Source organism: Canis lupus, chromosome 19 (genome assembly GCF_048164855.1).
Source record: "Canis lupus baileyi chromosome 19, mCanLup2.hap1, whole genome shotgun sequence".
Classification (NCBI taxonomy): Eukaryota; Metazoa; Chordata; class Mammalia; order Carnivora; family Canidae; genus Canis; species Canis lupus.
In genome coordinates, this window is record NC_132856.1 from 53,213,446 (window position 1) to 53,219,561 (window position 6,116).

A 6,116-nucleotide genomic window follows, 5' to 3' on the forward strand; every position below is an offset into this window, starting at 1 on the left:
ATTCAGCTATCCGCCCTGGTCTTCCTTCTTATTTGCATGGAGGCTCAGAGGTGAGGGATTTTACTCAAAGGAACAGAAAGGGACAAAAGCAGCAGCAAAGGCTTAAATAAAGAGGTCAGGGAGGAGTTGAGGTTGAAAGCCTCTACCTCTCTGGCTCTTGGTTCTCATCCTTCAGCTCAAGAAAGGCAGACTTCGTAGAGTGGCTGGGGGAACATGTCTTTTATTGGTCTAAGGAGCATAACTAATTCATAGGCTTGGGCAGAGCTCCCCTATCTGTATGGCTCCCATCTCCCTCTCCTGGGAGTTTGTGACTCACCCCCAGGGAGAAAAGTGTTCTGGACAGGGGTGGCAGACAGAGCCAGGATAAAAAATACAGAACTGGGGTCTGAAAGGGTATCATGGTGAAGTAGAAAACACAGGGTTATGAGATCATCCAAATAAAAAGTCCACCCGGGCAGAAGAAAAGTTTCTCCACATGGGCCCCCCACCTGCCCTTGCCAGGAATGGGAGGGGGCAGGAAGCTTTGGCTGGAGATTTCCTACTGTGCCCTTCATGCCATCAGCATCTCCCGGATGTTGTCCTCAGCTTCCTTCACACTCCGCTCCAGGTAGGATTTTTTCTGTTATAGTTCTTTACTTTTTTCTTCTGCTATTTTCTGTTTCTCTAACAGCTGACTGTGAATTACCTCCTTGGACTGAAGAATAAACATTCTTCCTACACCTTCATACATATTAGTCTCATCTACCAAAGTCATAATCTCTGTATCTGTAAGATGTGCATGCTTTTTTGTTCTGTTTAGCTGTTCAATCTGTATGTCTGCAAGCTTCACCTTCTGTTGAGTGTCAATAACTTTGGCTTGAAGTTCTGTGAAGGCCTTCTTCAACTCCAGATCCACGGGAGCCGCCATCTTGGTTCACTGTTCTATTATTTTTTAGTCTCAATTAAGTTTCTAATAATTTCCTTCCTTACACTGGCTTTGGGCTTTGTTCTTTTTGTGGATCCTTTAGGTGGAAGGTTAGTTTGAGATTTCTCATGATTCTTGGGGTACACCTGTATTGATATGATCTTCCCTCTTAAAAAAGCTTTTGCTGCATGCTAAAGATTTTGGACCATTGTGTTTTCATTTTCATTTGTCTCCATGTATTTTTAAACTTCCTCTTTGATTTCCTGGTTGACCCATTCATTGTTTAGTATTTTTTTTGTTATTTAACCTCCATGTATTTGTATTCTTTCCAGAGTTTTTTTCCTGTGGATTATTTCTAGTTCTATACCTTGTGGTTGAAAAGGATGTATCATATGATTTCAGTCTTTTGTATTTTTTGAGACTTGTTTTGTGACCTACCATGTGATATCTTCTGTATAATGTTTTGTGTGCATTTGAAAAGAATGTGTATACTGGTGTTTTGGGATGGAATGTTCTGAGTATCCATTAAGTGCATTCCAGTACATCACTCAAATCCATATTTTCTTTTTTTTAAAGATTTTATTTATTCATGATAGTCACAGAGAGAGAGAGAGAGAGAGAGAGAGAGGCAGAGACACAGGCAGAGGGAGAAGCAGGCTCCATGCACCGGGAGCCCGACGTGGGATTCGATCCCGGGTCTCCAGGATCGCGCCCTGGGCCAAAGGCAGGCACCAAACCGCTGCGCCACCCAGGGATCCCTCAAATCCATATTTTCTTGTTGATTTTCTGTCTGGGTGATTTTCTGTCTGGGTGATCTATCTATTGAGATAAGTGGGTTGTCCCCTACTAATATTGTATTACTATAGACTTCTTGCTTTTTTAAAAAAGTTTTATGTATTTGGGTACTCCCAAGCTGAAATGCATAAATATTTACAATTATTTTTTAAAGATTTTATTTATTTGAGAGAGTGAAAGCACAAGCAGGGGATGGGGCAAAGGGAGAAGGAGCACCCCTTTATGAGCAGGGAGCCCGATGTGGGGCTCAATCCCAGGACCCTGGAATCACAACCTGAGCCAAAGGCAGACACTTAACTGATCGGGCCACCCTGGCACCCTGATTGTTATGTCTTCTTGTTGTATTGTTCCCTTTATGATGATGTAGTGTCCTTGTCTTGTTATGGTCTTTGTTTTAAAGTCTATTTTGTTCCATGTAAATATTGTTACTTCAGCTTTCTTTTCACTTCCATTTGCCCTGTAAATGTTTTTCCAACCCTTTAATTTCAATATGCTTTTGTCTTTAAGTTTGCAATGACTGTCTTGTAGATAGCATATAGATGGGTCCCACTTTTATTCATTCAGTCACTCTTTTAGAGTATTTAATCCATTTACATTCATAGTAATTATTGATAGGTATGTACTCATTGCCATTTTGTTACATGTTTTATGGTTGCTTTTTTTTTTTTTTTTTTTTGCTTTTGGTTGCTTTTGTAATTCTCTGTTCCTCTCTGATCTTACTCTCTTCCTTTGTGATTTTGTGGCATTTTTTAGTGATATGCTTGAATTCCTTTCTTTTTATTTTTGGGGTATCTTACAGGTTTTTGGCTTATGATTACCACTTTTAGGTTTGTACATAATATCCTATGTGTTAGTAGTCTATATTAGGTTGATGGTCCCTTAAGTTTATTTTTAAAAAGATTATATTTATTCATGAGAGATACAGAGAGATGTAGAGACATAGGCAGAGGGAGAAGCAGGCTCCCTGAGGTGAGCCTGATGTGGGTCTCAATCCTGGGACCCTGGGATCATGCCCTGAGCAAAAAGTACATACTCAACCACTGAGCTACCTAGGCATCCCTGGTCTCTCAAGTTTAACCTATTCTAAACATACTAATTTTTACCCCACCCCAATTTTATGTATATGATGTCATACTTTACATCCTTTCAGTTTGTGAATCCCTTGACTGATTAAGATTTTATTTATTTGAGAAAGAAAGAGGGCATGGGGGTAGGGGCAGAGGGAGAAGCAGATTCTTTGCTGAGCAGGAAGCCTGATGCAGGGCTCAATCCCAGGACCCTGAGATCATGAACTGATGCTTAACTGAATGAGCCACCCAGGTGCCCCCCCTTGATGGATTTTTATAGATATAATTAATTTTACTGCTTTTGTACTTTAACTTCCATTCTAGTTTTATAAGTGATTAATCTACTTTTATTATGTTTAAATGTACCTGTGAAATTTTTTCCTTTTATAACTTTCTTCTGATTATGGCCTTTTCTTTCCACTCAAAGGATTCCCTTTTACATTTCTTGTAAGGCTGGTGATAAGTTACATTAACTTTTCTTTTTCTGGGATACTCTTTAACTTAATCTGAATGACAGTCTTGCTGGGTAGAGTATTCTTGGTTGCAGATTTTTTTCCTTCCAGCACTTTGAATGTATCATACTACTCCCTCTTGGTATGCAAAGTTTCTGAAGAAAAATCCTCTGATAGTCATATAGTGTTTCCCTTGTATGTAACTGTTTTCTTTACTTTTTAAAAAAAAAGATTTTATTTATTCATTCATGAGAGACAGAGAGAGAGAGAGAGAGAGAGAGAGAGGCAGAGACACAGGTAGAGAGAGAAGCAGGCTCCATGCCAGGAGCCCCACATGGGACTCGATCCCAAGTCTCCAGGATCAGGCCCTGGGCTGAAGGTGGCGCTAAACCACTGGGCCACCTGGGTTGCCCCTGTTTTCTTTACTTTTGCTGCTTTTTGCCAGTTTAATAACTGTGTGTCTTGGTATGGAACTCTAAGGTGATTTTGTTGGGGGTGACTTCTGGATCTGGATGTTTGTTTCCTTCCCCAGATTAGGGAAGTTTTCGTCTATTATTTCTTTAAATAATAAAATTTCTGCCCCTTAGTCTCCCTTCTCCTTCTGAGACCCATGTAATGCCTGGGTGGCTCAGTCAGTTAAGTGCCTGCCTTTGGCTCAGGCCATAATCCCAGGGTCCTGGGATTGAGTCTCACATTGGGCTCCCTGCTCAGTGGGGAGTCTGCTTCTCTCCTTCCCACTCCCTCTGCTTGTGCTTTTTCTGTCAAATAAACAAAAATAAAATCCTTAAATAAAAAATATAATGAAAGTATTACGCTTGATGATGTCATTGAGTTCCCTCAACCTATCCTCAATTTTTCTAAGATTTTATTTAAAAAAAATTTTTTTAAAGATTTTATTTATTCATAGAGACACACACAGAGAGAGGCAGAGACACAGACAGAGGGAGAAGCAGGCTCCATGCAGGGAGCCCGATGTGGGACTTGATCCCGGGTCTCCAGGATCATACCCGGGGCTGCAGGTGGGGCTAAACTGCTGCGCCACCAGGGCTGCCCTAAGATTTTATTTTTAAGTAATCTCTACACCCAACACGGTTCAAATTCAACCCCAAATTCAGGAGTCTTTTGCTACACTGAGCCAGCCAGGTGCCCCTATTTATAACTTAAATATTCTTTTTGCCATTCATTTTGGTTGCTTTCCACTACCCTGTCTTCCAGCTCCATGATCTATTCTGCTCTCTCTAGTCTATTGTTCCCTCTAGTATATTTTTAATTTCAGTTATTGAGTTCCTTATCTCTGATGGGTCGTTTTTATATTTTCTATCCATACAATTCTGTTAACAGTGTCTAAGTCTTTTTTTAAAGTATTTATTTATATAAGAGACAGAGAGATAGAGAGGCAGAGACCTAGGCAGAGGGAGAAGTGGGCTCTTCACAGGAGCACAATGTGGGCCTCAATCCCAGAACCCGGGATCATGACCTGAGCCAAAGGCAGCCGCCCAACTGCTGAGCCACCCAGGCATCCCAACAGTGTCTAAGTCTTAAAATTCTTTTTAAAAATACTTTGAAAAGATTTTATATTAGAGAGAAAGAGTGTATGCATTTGAAAAAGAGAGCATGAGCAGAGGGAGGAGCAGAGGAGGGAGAGGGAGACAATCCCTAGCAGACTCCACAATAAGTGCAGAGCCTGATGCAGGGCTTGATCCCATAACCCTGAGACCATGAGCTAAGCTAAAACAAAGAGTCAGACACTTAACTGATTGAGCCACCCAGGACCCCTAAGTCTTAAACTTCTTTTTTTTTTATTTTTTATTTTTATTTATTTATGATAGTCACACACACACACAGAGAGAGAGAGAGGCAGAGACACAGGCAGAGGGAAAAGCAGGCTCCATGCAGCGGGAGCCCGATGTGGGATTCGATCCCGGGTCTCCAGGATCACTCCCTGGGCCAAAGGCAGGTGCCAAACCGCTGCGCCACCCAGGGATCCCAAGTCTTAAACTTCTTATGTTAACTTTAACCCTAATCAGTTTTTGATGATATTGTCAATGGAATTGTTTTCTTGTTTTCGTTTTCATTATATTCATTGCTAGTATAAAGAAATACAAATGCTATGTTGTATGTAATCTTTTCCCTTATTCTTTCAGATTTTCTATTTATAAACTTATGACATCTGTGAGTAGAGATGGTTTTTCTTCTTTCCAAATTGGATAGCCTTTTTTTCCTGTGTAGCTGCCCTGGATAAAAATTCCAATGTAATGTTGAATATAGGTGGCCAGAATGGACATCTGTTGTCATTGTTCCTAATCCTAGGGGACAGGACAGTTTTCAGTCTTTGTCCATTAAGTCTATTTATAATAGATGATTTTAAATCTTTGTCTACTAACTCCAAAATATGGCCTTATAAGGGCTATTTTCTGTGGCTGCTTTTCTTTTTTTTTTTTAATTTATTTTTTATTGGTGTTCAATTTACCAACATACAGAATAACCCCCAGTGCCCGTCACCCATTCACTCCCACCCCTCGCCCTCCTCCCCTTCCACCACCCCTGGTTCATTTCCCAGTTAGGAGTCTTTATGTTCTGTCTCCCTTTCTGATATTTCCCATACATTTCTTCTCCCTTCCCTTATATTCCCTTTCACTATTATTTATATTCCCCTAATGAATGAGAACATATAATGTTTGTCCTCCGATTGACTTACCTCACTCAGCATAATACCCTCCAGTTCCATCCACTTTGAAGCAATTGGTGGGTATTTGTCATTTCTAATGGCTGAGTAATATTCCATTGTATACATAAACCACATCTTCTTTATCCACTCATCTTTCGATGGACACCGAGGCTCCTTCCACAGTTTGGCTATTGTGGCCATTGCTTCTATAAACGTTGGGGTGCAGGTGT

The 6,116-nt window shown here is 40.6% G+C and overlaps 1 pseudogene; it reads right to left on the reverse strand.

Annotated features, from left to right (window-relative positions):
- Positions 1-523: 523 nt before the first annotated feature.
- On the reverse strand, positions 524-912 carry LOC140611371 (prefoldin subunit 1 pseudogene; annotated as a pseudogene).
- Between the last annotated feature and the right edge of the window lie 5,204 nt (positions 913-6,116).